Source organism: Phymastichus coffea, unplaced genomic scaffold (genome assembly GCF_024137745.1).
Source record: "Phymastichus coffea isolate CEN01 unplaced genomic scaffold, Cenicafe_Pcof_1.1 PCOF00007, whole genome shotgun sequence".
Taxonomy (NCBI): Eukaryota; Metazoa; Arthropoda; class Insecta; order Hymenoptera; family Eulophidae; genus Phymastichus; species Phymastichus coffea.
In genome coordinates, this window is record NW_026706818.1 from 985215 (window position 1) to 1003577 (window position 18363).

The 18363-nt window shown below is 36.7% G+C and overlaps 1 protein-coding gene and 1 long non-coding RNA gene across 3 annotated transcripts in view; both read left to right on the plus strand.

Annotated features, from left to right (window-relative positions):
* LOC131668998 (NADH dehydrogenase [ubiquinone] 1 alpha subcomplex subunit 8) overlaps positions 1-18363 on the plus strand; it is a 163503-nt gene that overhangs the window by 42847 nt on the left and 102293 nt on the right. The gene's annotated exons all lie outside the window — the stretch shown is intronic.
* On the plus strand, positions 9087-10603 carry LOC131669009 (uncharacterized). Of its 2 annotated transcripts, none has more exons than XR_009302334.1 (3): positions 9087-9273; positions 9370-9630; positions 9709-10603. It is a non-coding gene; the product is annotated as an uncharacterized LOC131669009 (long non-coding RNA). The 2 variants fall into 2 exon arrangements; XR_009302333.1 differs by having other exon boundaries at positions 9382-9630.

The window sequence follows — 18363 nt, forward strand, 5'->3', positions numbered from 1 at the left end:
ACGTGACAAAGCTGATTTAGAAAATACATTGAATGAAACTTTTAAACCTATGGTTGATCCATTGAAGAAATTTGTGGAGGTAGCTATTGATAAAACTAACGATAATACTGATCAGGAAACGAACAAGGAGAAGAAAATTACGTTCGATAAAGTTTTCAAGTCAAAAACAACAGCTGACACTCCCTATAAATCTCGATATTTCAATAGTACTGTTAATGACTTAAATTCAACATTACATCCGCTTGATTCTACATTTGAATCCGCTATGTCTATTACTGATGATGGTGATGAAGACGAATTTAGTAAGACTAGTGAATCAACACTTGATAGAACCGCAATAAATTTAGACAATGTTAGTTCAAAACAACAAAAACAGCTATTGGATGACTCGATTGTAGGAAACTATATTCGACTATTGCATGAACCGCAACAGAAAAGTAATTTAGACAAGACATTTGGCGTTCGCTTGCATGAAAATACATATGTCATAGGCAATTCTCCAATTTCTTTCCAAAACGATAATGTGACTGTGAACGATAAAGCATTCAGCAAGACGCCTGGATTAATGGAACTTCTCTTTCTTAAAGAACCTAATTCTAAATTAATCAGTTCATCAGATATTGAAAATTATATAAAAATTCTTGAAATCACTAACGCTCATCGTAAGAGATATGAAACAAATGGAGAATATCGCAATAAGTATGTAAATAAATTCAAAAAGTATATTGGTCCAAATTTATCTTTAAGTGGTAGTGCTAAGAAGCGAAAATTGACTATTGATGGAAGAGGTCTTTTTCCTAACTATAAAATAGCAAGAAAAGGAACATTATTTGATTATGTATATTGGGATGATCCAAACGAGCTCGTTGATCGATTGAGATTGCTTATCGCCGAACAAACCGCTGGTAATCCTAGTCATATTAATGAAATTCATTCAATCATTGAAGAATTACGTGAAGCTGGCTGTATATATTAAGACAATTGTAAATATTCCTCAGTAATAAAATGAGTGTTGATGTGTTTGGACGTACATTGAAAAAAAAGGAGGGTAATCAAGGTCCTCCTGGTATAGGGTATAATATCACTAAAGACGGACAATACGATGCAAATGACAAAAGAATTTGTTATATAGCCGATCCTCAGGAGAGTAACGATGCTGTAAACTTACGAACGTTACAAAAAACTATTATAGCTAACGTTACTACGCTGACGAGTATGATAAATGATCTCTCAAAATCATTGGATACAATAAGATTAGAATTAGTAAAGCATCAAGTAATTATTGCTAAGTTAGAAAAAGATAATATTAGTAATCATAAAGAGAAAGAGAAAGAGAAAGTGATAGAAAAAACGATTGGACCGTTAGACATTTTTACAAATATTGGACCGTTTGAAATTTAAAAAAAAAAACTTTAAAATGAAACATCAAAGAGTGGTGGATGAGTTACACAAACCAGCACGTCGAAACTATCCTCGTCGAAAAGTCGATATACGCGGAATAGATGAGACGTGGCAAGCTGATCTTGTTGAGATGCAAAACTATTCTACAGAGAATAAAGGTTTTCGCTATCTGTTAACTATTATAGATACGTTCTCTAAATATGCTTGGGGAGTTCCAGTAAAACAGAAAACTGCTACAGATGTCACTAACGCAATGGAGTCTGTATTAAAAAAGGGACGCATTCCTAAAAATCTCCAAGTGGATAGAGGCAAAGAGTTCTACAATACAAATTTTCAAAGTTTAATGGAAAAATATAAAATAAACCTTTATTCTACTTATAGCAATCTTAAAGCATCAATTTGTGAACGTTTCAATCGAACACTAAAAAATATTATGTGGAAAAAATTCAGTTTAATAGGAAATTATAAGTGGATTGACTTTCTCCCCAGTTTAATAGAATCTTATAATAATCAAAAACACCGTACAATAAATATGAAGCCTAAAGACGTGACTAAAGAAAATGAAATGCAGGTCTTGACACGATTCTCTTACGATCAAAGTCTTTTCAAAAAACCGAAATTCCAGGTAGGAGATAAAGTGCGAGTAAGCAAGTCTAAACACGTTTTTGAAAAAGGATATACGCCTAATTGGTCTACAGAAATTTTTACTATTCATCGTATTTCGAGAACTAAACCTGTAACATATGACCTACTAGATTATCAAGAAAATCCCATTGTTGGAGGTTTTTATGAGCAAGAACTACAGAAAGCTATGTATCCTGATATTTATCTTGTAGAATAAATTCTCAGAAGACGGGGTAATGAAGTCTATGTAAAATGGCTTGGCTTTGATAATACTCACAATTCTTGGATAAATAAGGAGACTATACAACAATGAATTACAAATATAAATTTATATGTATCTAGCTTGTATTTAAATAAATAATTGTTTTCATTTATAAATATTACATTGTTTTTTTTTTATTTTAAGGATAAGTGCCCCAACCTTCGCTCTTACCTGTGAGGTACTTCCATTTTTTATATTCGACACTAGTGAGTCCATTAAGACAAGTCGAAACCTGCTTTAATAGAAACACTAATGACTCATTTACCTCTCCAGAAAATAAATTTATATAATACAATTTTTAATGAGAACTAATAAGATATACAAATACATTTACTTAATATTAAATTGAAATCGATCACATCCATAATATTGAATAAATAATGCATATTTTTGTACTCTATCAGAAAGATAAATAAAAAGATCCAAATGATGAATTATCGCTCTTGACATTCGATCCGGTAGAACAATTTCGAACTCACAATCGAGTTCAAGAATAATTCGAGATTCATCTTGTCTCATGAATGTTATTAGATAATTCTCATCTTCATGCAATTCATAATGACTTTTTTCAGGAAGTATATCGAAAAGCTTCATTCCAATGTTATTCAACATTTCAAAATTCATCTTGCTGTAGGTAAAGAAATCTAGAATGTTACGTATTCTTCTTCTAATACTACTTCTACTACTACTTCTACTACTACTGCTCTCACTGCTGTTTGTACTGTTACTGCTGCTGCTGCTGCTACTGCTGCTGCTGCTGCTGCTGCTGCTGCTACTGCTGCTGCTGCTGCTGCTGCTACTACTGCTGCTACTACTGCTACTACTGCTACTACTCGATTCTTGAGGCAGAATGAAGTTCTTCGAGGCTCACAGCTCTTTTAAAACCTTTCCCCACTACTTTGGCTTTCGAGCCGCCACAACCGCCTCCCTCTACTTTAAATTAGATTTCCATTTTATTTAACATATATATAGTGTGATGATTTTCTAATATAGGACCAAGCATTCTATTCATCATCAATATCCGTTTCTTGAGTAATACTCGTGATATAACTTTATTCAATTCAGCAATACGTCTTTGGAAACGTTCGTGATCTCGTGCTATTTGCTCCCAAATACCTTTTCTAGAGTCTTTTTCTTCGTATGGAAGATGATGTATTTTAACATTCTTCGCAAACCATACATGCTTAGAAGAGGAGTGAGATCTCCTGTTGTCTCTTATAGCTGGCATGGCTAAGCTTCTACTATTACTACTACTTCTTCTTCTTACCAATGCTTCGAACAGAATGGTATTCCTATTAACATCTTATCGATATTTTAGAATATAACCCCACTACTTCGCTTTTCGAGCCGCCGAAATCCCCCCCCCCCCTCTTTCTTATTTTTTTATTAGGGAATGGTGAGAGCCCCAACCATCGCTCTCACCTGTGAGGTGCTTCCACTACTAACATTGCTTATGAGACCTTTACACTAAGTCGAAACTCAGCAGAAAGAACGCATAAGGAATTACTTCAACCTCTCCAAAAAAAGGATTTGAAGGAATAATTAAATTTGGATTAAAGAGATAATTAAAATTTTAAATATAAATTTATTTACTATTTATACATTTACATATTATGCTAGATTAATTTTTAAATTCAAAATTCGAGCCTTCTCGATGGTAAATAAACAACTCCTTTCTTTCCACGGTCTCGAATAATTTTTTCAGCATATCTTCATCTTTTTCTAATGCTAAGCTTACTCGCTTAGGTAAAAATACTTCAAATTCATCGTCTACTGTTATCACTACACTAAATCCATAACGAGTATTAAGCCATCTTAATCTCGTTATCATGTAGGTACAGTTATTCTCTAATTGTGTCATTTTTTTTCTTGGTAAAAATGATGATTTGGCTATTCTATTAATTGATGAAAAGTCCATTATACAATAACAAAAAATCAATCAATAATTAATACTACTAGGATATATAGTTAGAGAGCTACTAGTATACAAGAAACTTACTTTTAAGAGAAAATCTAGAAGTCTTATAGGAGAACTAGGAAGAGAGACTACTGCTGTTGCTTCAACCTACTGCTGAATAACTGCGACGGACTGAGGTGTGTTCTCCGTTTTGTACCATGCGTCCCCTCTCGGAGAACTCGAGCCGCCGTAATTTCCCTCTCTTTTCGCCTTATCCCCACTTGAGTAATTTCTCATATGATTCCATTGCCCATACTCCTCAGACTTCAGTCGCCATGTTTGCCGTTGTCCCCCACTCTACCGTTGTCCCCACTCTCTCACTATTCTATCCTTAGTCTTTTCCTAACTGAGCCTTCTTCCTCCCCACTATTACTACTCTGTTCTGAGCGACTTCTGTCGGAGGTTGGAAGAAGCTTACAACTTTCTTTCATACTACTCTGTTCTGAGAGACTTCTGTCCGAAGTTAGAGGAAGCTTACAACTTTCTTGAGGATTTTCTTCCATTTCTATGATCTTTCTTTTCCTGCGTTCTTCCGCACTCTTGATTTTAAGCTTTGACGTTTCAATAGTTTTGTAATGACCCCATGGAAGTGTATCAGGATTTTTATCGAATATACATCGTTTATCATCATATGGACTTAGTGCTACTTTCTGCACTCTTTCTGTTCTTACTTGATGTAATACACTTCCTATATTACATTGCTCACGCCTAATAATTTCTAAATCCAATAAACAGTTTCGAAAATCTTCATGATCTATTGTTTTTATGACAGTATGTGTTTTTACGCCTTTTGCTTTCTTTATTGCTTGATGGTTTTCTATTAGTATACTATACATTTTACTTCGAAGTCCAATGAATTCTCTCATAATATTACCATTGCATTCATCTTTCATAATACCGAGAACCTTTTTATTAACTAACGGCATATTAAACTGATTATTTTCTGAGTAATCTGATGTATCAAGTTTATTGATATCTTCTTTCATTATTTCATATATATCAACATCTTTAAATTCATATACGAGGCTATCTGTATCAGTATAAAGTAATTTTGCTTTATGAGGTAGTCTTTCTTTTATGTAGCCTTTAACAATTTTTGTACACTTTAACATAGCATCCCATATTAATCCAGGAGTAGTATAATAGTGTGCCGGGTCGAGTTGATACGCGTCCATACACGTTTTACGAAAATTTTCAAAAATATCGGCCAAGAGTAATACGTCAGTTTTTAAATATAAATCAGAATACTGTCCTAAATCAATGATGTCAAATGCATTCCACACTTTTTGAGCATGCTCATAGTCAGCTTCAGAGATGTTGCTATCTATCAATTGACTATGAAAATCTTCGATAGGTGGTAATTGAGTCTGTTTTAATCTTTCAAAACTGTTAACATACTCATATGGAAAAACGCCTTTTCTCTTCAATAATTCTATTTGTGTTTTTGTATATTTATCTATCTTGAATTCATGCTCTACGATATTTAGTTTGGTTAAGTATAAAGACAGTTTTTCGAGAGATGATGGCATAAAACGAAACGAATCAATAAATCGAAAATTTATAGTACTACCGTCCACATGTTTTGTGAAAGCTATATATCTTTCCTTGTTTTCAGCTAAAACAGTCACATTTCCCTCAAGATCAGAGCAAGTAGCTATTTCTTTTATTATAAAATGAGAATCATATCCAGTAAGGTTATGGAAGACAACTGGTATAAAATAAGGATTCTTATAATTTAAATTACAGGATGCGTGAGCAGCACCTCTAAATCGACCCGTCAAATGACAATGATCTCTGACTCTTGTTTCATCAGGTTGAAAATATTTTCTACAAATATGACACATTTGCTCATCTTGAAATCCATTTGATTACGCCATGAAAGATTCATTTCTATTGCATTCTTATATATTTGATTCATTTCATCTAACAAAATCTGAAATTGTTTGATAATCCATTGTGCGGGTGATTGTTCTTCATTCAGTTTTTTTCTATACATCTTAAAGACTGATTTGGAATCATCATAACTACATTTTATATAAAGCCCCACACTAAAGGCTTCATGGTCTTGGAAGGATCGTCCGTTATTTACTGGTTTCAATAAGCACTCTAAATCAGCATAGATAATAAACGGAACCATTTCTTTTCGATCATAATGATTAAATTACAGAAGAGGAAAATTAGGTAGATTAACTCTATATTTATTTAATTTTGAACAATCAGTCTCATGAATATTCAATTTTTCTTTATTATTAAAATAGTGGAGACAGCGTTCACAGAGATAAATTTGTGCAGTATGTTTCGTTACTTGACTTCTAACAAGAGCAGATAAGTTTTTAATCCATACATAGTGGAATTTTAATTTGAAATTATCACTGTTATTTGATCTATTAGATTTTTCTGTTTCATTCTCATCAATATAATCGCTTTGTAGTAACAAAAGATTTACATGCTTATCTTGTTTTAAAGTTGATATATAATATGGTGAGACTTCGAATTTCAAACCGTATTTTTTTAGTATGTATAGATTTATTGAAATACTATTTAATTTTTCAAATTTAGGAATATTCTTTACCTCAACAGGAAAGTTTATATCATCGAATTTCAATTCATTCGCAAAGGGCATATAATTTTGAACTCTTTCGCTATGAAATCTAGCTGGATGAAGACAGGCAAGCACAGCCCATTTAAAACATTCATTATCTGTATTTTGAACGTTGATAATTGCTTTTTTATCTGCTATTTGTTTTGGTAGTTGAATATATGAGCCAGGTTTGAAAGGATTAAATTTATTTATATTAACAGTAATACCGATGATAGTTTTTAATGTCCAACCGGACTCTTTTTCTTGAAATTCTTCTAAATTTTTAAGTATAACATCTTCAATATTTTCTGTAAACCATAATTTAAGATCTGTCGTTTTATAAATAGAAACATTTTCGGTGTTGAAATACTTTACTTGAATGTCCTCTACATTATCTTTTATTACGGTAAATTGGGCTGACATTTCTATATTTATTTTTAGAGCATTATGAATTGAAAGATATTTTGGTATTTGTAGTTGTAATAATTTATTTGCTGCTTTTAAGAATGACTTTATATCTCTATGTTCTTGATTGGCTATGAATGCAGTAATGATACGTTTTTCAAATGCTGAATTTATTTCACGCCAAATAACTCCATCCCCTTCAATTTGGTTTGGAATGACTCGTAATGAATTAACCTTTCCTCCGACTTTTATGGAATTATTTAAATTAATTTCGATTGAATTTAAATGAGTAGCGCATGTTTGACATCTCTGTCGTATTGCTCTACTTAAGTTAGGCCGTAACATATATTCTTCAAGAGAATGAAAAGCGGTAATTATTATATTTTTCCATCTAATAAAATCATCCTTATTAGCGTCTGAGTTGTAATAGGCTTTCCATAAATCGCGTACTGTATTTTCAAAATAAGCAATAGAAGCCATTGTAATGAAAATGCACGTAGGTCAACTAGTAATACTACTACTACTACTAGTACTACTACTACTACTACTACTACTACTACTACTACTGCTTGTCACTGCTAAGAAAGCTAGTGAAGCGGGCTGTCTTGAAAGACCGCGCTCTTTTCCCATCGAGCACGGCTTTTAAGCACTATGATGGCGCTGAAAGCAGCGGTTTCGGCGCTGTAGGTTGAAGAGGGAGTAGTCAGACAAAAGGTAGGAGGTGGGTGGGTGAGTGGTGGCTGCGCCTAGCAAGCTAGAGGCGCTACCCCCTCTCCGAGGGCCCACACTCAGCTAGTATAAGCTTACTAAGCGCCCTACTATCGAAGGAGAGCGAGAGAGAGAGAGAGAGAGAGAGAACGGCATCCACACTATACGACGTACGCGTCTAGCAAGCTAGAGACGCTACCCCCTCTCCGAGGGCCCACACTCAGCCAGCATAAGCGCCCTACTATCGAAGGAGAGTGAGAGAGAGGGATAGAGAGAGAGAGAGAGAGAACAGCATCCTCACTATACGGCGTACGCGCCTAGCAAGCTAGAGACGCTACCCCCTCTCCGAGGGTCCTTCACTCAGCCAGCATAAGCATATAGTTTACCAAACACCCTACCGACTTCTACAGCATCCTACCTTAACAACCTCTGTGGGTGGGTGAAGCGTCCTACTATCGAGGGGGGGGGGGGGGGGGGGACTGGCCCCCTCGAAGGGCCCACTGGCACGCGGGAGATGTCAAACGAACATCAAATGCAACACTCGGCATGGGATCTCACCTTATCGCGATTAAAAGGTGTCACTACCTTCACACCTTCATCGGGCGGCTCCTTTCTGTCCCAGAACATACACGTATCCTTATACATTGGCGGTGCGCGCGAGGTGTCAAACCAACATCAAATGCCCCTTAACACTCAGCATGGGGCCCACTGGCACGCGGAAGGTGTCAAAGGTACATCAAATCCCTTTTAGGCACTCACCATGGGGTCTGACCATTAATTAAAAGGTGTCACTACCTTCACACCTTCATCGGACGGCTCCTTTGTGTCCCAGAACATACACGTATCCTTATACATTGGCGGCATCCTTTGTCGGCTCCTTTGTGTCCCAGAACATACATTGCTTATCTACTTTGATGTGCTGAATTATGAACTCATATAATCCAGAAAAAGACAAAAGTAAAATTTTATCATGATCTAAAAACTGAGAAAAAATCCGAAGCATTAGTGAATACAATTGAATTCCTTAAGCTCGCTAATGCTGAAGAAGAGATATATGAGTAGTATTTGTAGTTTTGACATTTATTCTTTTTCTATTCTTTGTATCATGGTATCAAAATAAAATTGTTTTTGTCTTTTTACAGTAATTAAAGCACATATAAAAACTGTTCCTGCTGCTGCTTTTAATAAATCTGGAACGATGAATTTCGACTCAGGTCCTGTAACAGAAGGTGTTCATAAAATTGATCTGCAAATTTCTTCGTTCGTAGATACTGATGCTAACAACTTTACAAAGGGCATTTGTTTTTTTCATTAGATGCCATTTGAGTAACATAGGTATGCTTCAACTTATACATAAATATGTATATTGTATTACTATTAACTTCATGCTTATACTAATTATCTATACCTAAATGGCATAATTATGTTCAGGATTATTTACAGGATTGCATCTAAAAATGATTTCATATTTGAAAGTGATCGTGCATAATACTATTGATCAAATTATTTTCAATTACATTTTAGACATGATCTTATGCATAATTCTATGCATAATCGACACAATATTTTACGTCTAAAAATCTCCTTCTACATAATGAAAATCTTGAAATATTATTGATAATGTATACTGAGATATAACAGCCTTCTTAAAATTTTCAATTTTATACATAGTCCTAGATATAATTTTTCAACGTGGGTAATTGTTATATATATTAGTTGATTATTTTGTTCAATTTAACGTAAGAAATAAATTTACTTTTGTATTTTTAGGTTCGAAAGTAGTTATTGTTTGTCAACATGTCTCTTTTATCCAAAAGTTTGGACATAGAGGATCCTTTGACAATAAAAGTGGTTATGAAGGAAAACAAACCTTTGTTGAAACGCACTGCTACAGAGCAGGAAAATGAAGATCCAACAAAGAAAAAGAAATCTCACGATGACGGAGCAACCGGACAGTTGGTTGGAGGAAACACTACACAAGCATGGAAACCGCTGTGTAAAAAATACTTTACGAACATATTTGCCCTTCATAGTTTATTTCAATCATTTTTTATTTTTTAAATAATGTATCCACTTTCATATTTCTCTTATTTGAAAAACGCTTCTCACTTAAATTGTTTTGCTACAATTTTCTTAATGAATGCTATTTTTTCGAAATTGTTAAATGAAAGCCTGTTATTTATTGAAGTTTAAGTTTAAGGTTAAAGCTGATAGGTAAAAGTTTTAGACTTTTTCAAAGGTAGTGAACGAATAGATTATAAACTAATTTAATTAGTTTATGTAGTAGTATATAATGATTATGTTACGTTAATTATATATAGATTCAATAATTTAATGTAAAACTAAACCAGATAGCCTTCGAGTAATTTATATGAAAATATGACTGATATATTTAAAAGATATATTGTCTATTTATTTGAGTATTTATTATGTGCTTAAATATTTGAAAGTAACATTTGATATTATATTTAAAAAAAACAATATAGTATTTTTCTACGTGAGACTCATTATGTGTACATAATATTACTTTGCAGTATTCATAAATATTTCTATATTGATTGTGGAAATATTTTTTATTTAACGTCGTTGTGATCTCCCGTAAGGGATTCTAATTAACGGATGTTCGCATTTGATGTTAAGGTACATTTGAAATATATTATTTAAAACTGCGCGGATATGTACAAATAGCGGTCTTCAGATCTTACTTAAATTAAAATATCACATAATGTGATTATTGATTTATGGTTTAAAATAATATATAGCCTTTAAAAAATACCTTATGAAAAAATAATAAAGTGCTTTCGTCATCTTCATTGTAATATTGTCAACATAAATTATTCATCATGTCTTATCCTCTTATTCCCATCTCAAATTTTGTTGCATACTCAATTTTTTTTAAATGGAACAAACATAATAAAATAATAGGAGAGGTTAGATTTTACTTGAGGGGAGTGTGGACGTGTCTTGGATGTGAGCGCGAGTTTTGGTGAGAAAGTCAAAGAGGAAAAGTGTTTGAGGAGAGAAATAGAGGTGAAAAGAGCGTGGAGGTGGAGGAGGAGTGGAGAAGAGAGAGAGAGAGGCCTGGAGAAGAGCAGGAAAAAGCAGAGAGAAAGGAATAAAGAAAAAAAGTAAAAGTTGAGGTTAAGAGAGAAAATTAGAAAGCGGGAAAAGCAGGCAGAGAGGAGGGGCGGTAAGAAGTAAAGGCAGAGACAGAAAAGGTAAGACAAGGAATAGAGGTGGGATCACGGGTAGTTATAGAGAGTCGAATTAAGGCGTACGGGATAGGATGGAAAGATTTGTGACAACAGAAAAATTAAGAGATAAAGGTGGAAGTGACTTCCACGTATGCGTTAGATATTGCAAAGAAAGTATTGCAAGATATTATGTAAAATAATTTATCATTTAGGGGAAAAGTTATGATTCTAGATGGGGACTTCAAACAATTATTGCCAATTAAAGTGAGAGGAACAAGAAATATAACATTGAATCTTTCTATAAAATATAGCCTATTATGGAAACATTTCACTAAATATATATTAACGACTAATATAAGAGTGCTACCAAATGAAATGGAATTTTCTAATTTTTTGTTGAATTTTGGAAATTGTTCACTAAATGATAAAGATGATTACATACATGTTCCTGATCATTGTATATTCCTAGAATTCGAGACAAAAAATTTGATGAAATGAGTGATTATGCAATTTTATCTGCTCGAAATGAAGACGTAGATAACATTAATAGACAAATAACGAATTTATTAAATAACAGATCAATGTTTATTTACTGCTGTTGATTCTGTCATAAACAATAATAATGGTGAATTCGATGTTGTTGTTATGCCTGAACATTTAAATGCTTCCAACCGACTATGTTTACCCCCTTAAGTTACATTTAAGAAAAATTGTATCGTAATGAAGGCCTATGAAATGGTACAAGGTTGCAAGTAATAGATTTATCAAATCATTTATTAAAATGCAAAATTTTAACAGGTAATAAAAAGGGACAAGTAGTTTTCTTGGACCGAATTACTTTATACTATGAAAACGAATATCCATTTGCTTTTAAAAGAAGACAGTTTCCAGTTAAATTAGCATTTACTATGACTATTAATAAAGTTTAAGGGTAAATTTTAAACCAGTTGTAGACTGATTTACGAAAAGATGTTTTTAGTCATGGGCAATTGTATGTAGCCTTCTCTCGTGTTAGATCATGGAATTCTATAAAAATCTATTTTGGATAGCAAATGCATTCAAATAGAATACAAAATTATGTTTACAAAGAATTATTTAAAGATTGATTGCGTTAGTAAAAATAAATATTTTCAATTATTTTGTTTATATGGCGTTAATATGGCGTTAATCATTTGTAATTTATTCTATGATTTCATGAATACTTGACTTCTAGTATTATATAATTAACTTGTATTCATTTCTTATACTTTTTGGAACAAAGAATTTTAAACTGTCATTAGAAATTTAGAACCTTTTTTCGGTGAAATGTAATGCAAGTTCAAGCCGCTGACGAAAATCGAATACTTGAAACTTATGCATGTAAATGTGAGTGGTAATTGAAGAAATCATTCAAAAATATATCTACAGTGTAGTAGGAGTACTATAAAATTTTTATTTAACATTATCATATCGCTTTCAAAATAGAATATCAATTTTTTTTCCATAAGAAAAAAACATAACATTACATTCAATCATTGAATTGAACACAAGGAATAAGTAAAGTAAGCACATACACATACACACACACAGACATGCACATACAGTGTGAATCATTTTAATCTATGGACCTGAATATCTTCCAAACTACAGTATCTACAAAAAATGGTTCAGAAAAAATTTAACCAGAACTTCATGTAATTGTACCATTAGTTTGACCTTGAGGTCAATTTCGTAAGTTATTTTAAGGTTACAATAGTTGTTTTAAATATAATACGCTACTTTTTATGCAAATTTCGAAAGAGCGCAAAATTTTACATAAACCTTCTTATAAAAAAATTGTTTTTGCGACCTTGGAATGATTAAAAAAGAGGATCAAATGCCAGAAAAAGGATTTTATGTAGTTTTCTCGAAATTACGTGGTTTTTTAAATAACAAAAATGTGTATAATACTAGAAAAAAGTCAATGAATTGTAAAAATGCAAATCACTTTGATTAGCTTAACCTTCAGGTCAATTTTAAAGGTTGTCTGAAGGTCATATTAAGATCACAAGTACTTTCATGTTACTTTGAGTGTTATCCAAAAACAGCGACGTGAACGTAGAACGTTCTATTACCTTTGTGGTGCTTATTTAACATGAGTCACCTTACCTCTCACCGACACTTTATTTTAAATGAATTTTCGACGGAGTAATTGTTCAAAATAAAAAAGGAAAAGTTCAAATATTTTATCCTCCCCCCCTTTATCCTCATTAAATTTAACTTAATTATAACTTTATAAATTCCAAGGCGTGTAAAACCTTCTACTTTAAATCAATCAAGTCAAATTCATTGCGATAAAATCTACAATGTTAAGGTCAACAACATAAACTACAATTAAAAATTCGTTAAGTCTAACCATGAAACTCGTAAACGTAATTCCACCATCTGAAAATCAATTAGTTCTATGAATTTTTGTTCGATTATTTAGTGTTTACTAAAAGTTCGTTCATCCTACTTTACTTGATATTATAATTTTTACAGATAATTTTTTCATCATCATTATCACCAGGGTGATAAAAATTGATGTAAATTTGTTGTCAATAACTTTTTTTTAAATACATATTATTTAAATATACGTACTGGATATTTCACATTTATTATCAAAAGAGATTTAATGAAAATCTTGAAATTACAGCATAAAAAATATTAATTTGAATACGTAAGTATTTATTCTTAAAATGTTTCAAATATATCTCCATAAACATGTTGCATGTTATAAATGTTAATGAAGTTTATTATCATTTGCAATGGTAGTCGATTTAATTAATCGAACCGTTCGCGATTCTGCTTCTCGCGCGTTAGTTCTAACAGCTAAGAGAGAGAGAGAGGGGGCGCGCGATCTTTTGAATAAGCAGTTACGCCTCAGCTGTGAACGTGAATTTACCGCCGATTTGTATTGCACTTTGTTTTCACCAAATAATTAGTTTTTTGGAACAATTTCGTGTGTGAGTGCAACGGTATTTTCGAGATAACCAGTAGCAGCGCAGAAGCAGCAGCTTTGTAGCTAATTTGAGGCAGATCGAGGCAGCGCAGCTGATAATAGAGAGGCAGCGGCAATTGAAATTTTTGCAACAACAATTACGGCTGATCACCGTGATTGCACCGCATGGTAGGTGCACCTTCCGTCATATTAAGCGAAACAAAATACATTCGGTATTTTGTCTATTCGTGATAGCGTTATATTTTTTGTATTCGCGTCGAGAGTTAGTTCGCGGTAGAATTCAAATCTACTCTCTCTCTCTTTCTCACCGAACATATATAAATTATAAAATCCTATTTTCGTGCGTCAGTTTTTCGGCCCAACGAAGACTGTACTGATTTTTTATTAATTAAAGTCTGTTAAATTTATTCGCCGTTTTCGTCATTTGATTTTCCTGGTAGCTTAAGTATTTGAAACAGGCTTAGGTTTTAATCCAATTACATCTAGGGGATTAAGAAGATTAGGAGTAAAGTCGCTCATACTTAAAACTCATTAAGTGTAACAAGACACGTGACTTAAGGTAAGTTCAACTCCGATCGATAGAAGACAACTAGGATAAATCATCTGACGTTAAGGCGAATACACGTATTATTATACGTGTTTAACGGAGCGGCGGTTTGCTCTGTATCGTGGGAGTTTGTTCTTAAATAAGTTTCCCATTTTCAGATTTATCTCCCCCGTTACATGGCGCCCAACTGGTATTAAGACCCGTTTCGTGCGAATAGGATTGTGCGTCGAAGGTAATCGACGCACGAGAGAGAGAGAGAGAGAGAGAGAGAGAGAGAGAGAGAGAGAGAGAGAGAGACGATTGCGCGAGCGCTTAGGAAGGTTTGAGCGGGTGGTAGCGCGAGGTCGTGAGCGGTACGCCCTCTGCCGGGGAAAAAACGAAACCACTTCGAACCTTTTGATTAAAATTGTTAAGTTGATTGTAAAAAGGGCCGAAAGCGATAATTATAAGTAGGTCGAAGTGATTTCAGGTCGTTCGGAGTAATCAGGTGTTAACCTATTTTAGACATAGTTTGGTGGATAAAGGGGAGTTGGAAGCACCTGATCGACGATAAAAACAGAGAGCGCGACCCAAGCGCGCAGTCTAAAAATATTAGCCAGGCAGAGCAAGCAAACAGCAGGCTCCGGCCTTAGGTAGGATATATTTATAATATTTATAGATAGTTTGCGGAGATTGCGCGCGCTCATAATCTCGCGAGTTTGTGCCTTATAAAAAGGAGGCATTAAGGGTAGTTACACTAAATAGTGTATACCCCGCTCATACCTTGGGTGATAGGAAGCGTAGTGGTCGATTAGGCCGATAATTTCAAACCTCGACCGCATCCTACACCCGTGCGGAGGCAAGATGGCTCTGTTGTCAGCTCAGATCGACAATTGGGCATTAGAGCTGACCTCTGCACAGCGCGAACGCTACTTGGCGGATTTAGAGCTGCGCAAGGATGGAAGTGTCATCCAGCAGGCGGCTAAGGCTTGGGAGATGGTTGCTAGGAGAGTACACCGTCACAGATTTCAAGGAGACCACACGCAGCAAAGAGGTGGTGGGGCGTAGGAGGCGCACCCGACAAGCGTGGCTCGACACAGTCTGTGACGAGTTGGAAAACCACAGCGCAGATGAAAACAGCGACCATCCCCTCAGAATCATCAATAGGGGGGGAATATCCTTGACAGATATATCGAGGACATTCGTCAGCCCAGATGAGAGTTCTGAAAGTGAAGCCAGCCGCCAGGAAGAGGACGAACTCATCCGCAAGGCCCTCCACACTCAAGAGCAGAAGGGGGAGAGGAGACGGAGCAATCCGGATCTCAGGTCGCAGGAATCCTGCACCCGGAAGGAACCTCAGGAAGAATTATCCTTGAGTGAATACTTCCGGGAAATAGAGTACCTGAAGGAGGGAGTCGACCGTAACCGCAAGCTGGTAGGTCGAATCCTAGAAACCCTTCAGACTCTGCTAGGAATATAGGTGTGTGCGGAGCGCGAGGCACAGGACATGCGCCTACGAATACGAGAGCTGGAAGACGCAATGCATGAGATGGCCAATGCTAGCCGTTCTTCTCAGCGCGACTCGGTTCAACGGCTCTCCGGACGTAATGTGGACTTTCAGGACACATTCACCTGTCACTACGATTCTGGGATTCCGGGAAGCACACCGGCTCCTCCAAGACCACTATCCAGAAGAAGGGACGTCACTCCACCGGAAGCCCTCCGAAGAAGAGAAGGTGAAGAGGATCCGGAAGAATATGGGAGACCCGCACCTGTTCGACAGAGGAGTCGAAGCGGATCGTCTGGCACCGGTCCTCAACAATCCTCAGGGCTCTCCACAACCTAAGATGTTGGAAAAATTGTCCGCGGATAGAAATTGAGGTTTGCGGGCAGTAGGGTACAGAGCGTAGATACGTTTCTGTCAAGGTTGAAAGATCTGCGCGTGGGCGCAGGGCTAACTGATGACGAAGTGCTTTGTTCCATATCAGAGATCCTCGAAGGTAACGCGAGGACCTGGTACGATAACAACAAGTACCAGTGGCTTAGTTATGCAGAGTTCGTCGCTGACGCCCGGGATTGGTTCGGCACTAGTACGCAACAGCAACAAAGGTCGTTGCAGGAAGCCCAGAACCGGTTCCAGGGTGAGAACGAACTAGTGCGAGACTACGTATCTAACCTGGTGGCTCTCGTCAATAGACTGGAACCACCAATGCCCTTCGAGAGGTTATTAGTCCTACTCCATGCAAACCTCCTTCCAAACATCCAAATTCAGCTGCGTCGAAGCGAGATGAAATCGATATGCGAATTCAACAGGAGGGCGACCGAGGTACAGAACACCTTATCTTACGGTCGTCGTCCACGTGTGTTCGCCGACCCCAACTCGACGATCTTTCCTCAGCACGCCTACCAGTCGAGCAAAAGAAGGGCTGGTAATAAATCCCAAACCGCTGCGATGGCCAGCGAAGGGAAGGCGCGTGCGAAGAAGGAGGGAGATCCGCAGCGCGGACAGGGCGTGGAGAACCCTGCCAGGAGGCCTACCGAACAAGCATCGGTATCGGCTACGCAAGCTTCCACTTCTGATAAGAAGATGGAAGAGCGTCTGGAGGGCATCGAGTGGATGTTGCGCAAGTTGGCCAATGAGAAGCAAGGTAGCCCTCCAGAACAGCGTAAGAGCCGATGGCGTGGGGGAAGGAAAAATTCTCCTTCTCCCAGGTCACCTGGCGAGCGGCGAGAAGGACAGAGGTGGAAGATCGCATTCACCAATCCTTTCCAGTGTTCCGCTTGTGGCAAACTGGGATTTAGTCGTAAATTCTGCTCAGATTGCAACAAGGGAATCGGCAAGGAGAGCGAAGAGAAGAGGTCATCTTCGCGCCTCCAGTACATTCGACCTCTCGCTACGGGTCGCCGATGGGAACCAGCAAGTTGTCGGCGACCTAGGGATTCAAACAGGTCCTGGAAGGGCATCAAGAGAACCCGAGGCCTAGCGGTATATTGGAGCAGAAGGTGATCGAACCTGATGCCAGTCCTCGGCAGAATTGAGGAGTGGTCATTCTGGAGGGACCAGATGGCCACATACAAATTATGGAGGAGGGGGAAGACTCCAGGGAGAGCCTCTCCACACAAAAAGCTCCTCTGCCGATAGGATCCACGAGTAGAAGCAAGCCCTCCGTCGTCGCAGCAGCGGAAGGGAAAAAGCCGCTGAAAAGCACGACGATGGGAGGCAAAGATGTGACTCGTGGATATGACCCTGAGGATGAGACCAGGTGGTGGTTGCGGGTAGACATAGGTGACTTTAAAATTAGAGCACACTATTTAAGTACCTCATCCACGGTCATGGGTCAATTAGGACTGAGATTGGCATCGGAGATCGGACTCGGATTGAATGTGACCAGAGCGGGCGATGCAAGGCTCGCTGATGGGCGACTATGCCCTATAATTGGTCACGTGATGTTCCCCTTTAAAGTAGCAGGAATCACGAAGGAAATCAGAGTCGCCATTACGCCATTGCTCACAGACGACTGCTACGTAGGCGCGAACTTTATAAGAGAGTTCCGCGCAGTTTTGGATCCCGACGAGGATGCGTTATGGCTTAAGGACGCCCAAGTGAAAGTACTAATGGAAGTGGCTGGAATTGATGATACGGCATTTCTCGCACCGGTAGGACGATGTGGGAGGCCACGGAGACACAACTGGAGGAAATAGAAGACCTCGTTAGAAGATTGATTCCTGCCGGAGGTCAGGTTTTA